Genomic DNA, 713 nt, shown 5'->3' on the forward strand with positions numbered 1-713 from the left:
CCAGAAATATCAACAACTGTGTCAAAACATTACAATTGGGAGAGTTCAGGGAATAATTCAAACTCTGAAAAATTTAATAATACCAGGGAATATTATTAACTTTTAGCACAATAAAATAAATCAATTTCATAATATTTTCTTCAGTCATTAATAAAAAGCAAAATTAGTTTAGTATACCCTGTTATAAAGTAATTGAAAATCAAGAGAATTCACTGAAAAGAGTTTATTTCTAGAAAATGTTGAAGACTTAATTATGTAATGAATTCACCAAATGTGTTATTTCTAAATTATATAATAGAATGTCCTTCTAAAACAAGTATAATATAGAATAGTTTAAAATAGATACACAGTATAAAACATATGACAAAGATAAAATATATTTACTTGCTTTATTTTCTCGGAGAAGGCAATGGCACCCCACTCCAGTACTCTTGCCTGGAAAATCCCATGGACGGAGGAGCCTGGCAGGCTGCAGTCCACGGGGTCGAGAAGAGTCAGACACGACTGAGAGACTTCACTTTCACTTTTCACTTTCATGCATCAGAGAAGGAAATGGCAACCCACTTCAGTGTTCTTGCCTGGAGAATCCCAGGGACGGGGGAGCCTGGAGGGCTGCCGTCTATGGGGTCGCACAGAGTTGGACACGACTGAAGCGACTTAGCAGCAGCAGCAGCTTTATTTTCTAAAGACATAAAATATGCACAACTAAAGTT

The sequence above is a fragment of the Bison bison genome, unplaced genomic scaffold (assembly GCF_000754665.1).
Source record: "Bison bison bison isolate TAMUID 2011002044 unplaced genomic scaffold, Bison_UMD1.0 scf7180017864366, whole genome shotgun sequence".
Classification (NCBI taxonomy): domain Eukaryota; kingdom Metazoa; phylum Chordata; class Mammalia; order Artiodactyla; family Bovidae; genus Bison; species Bison bison.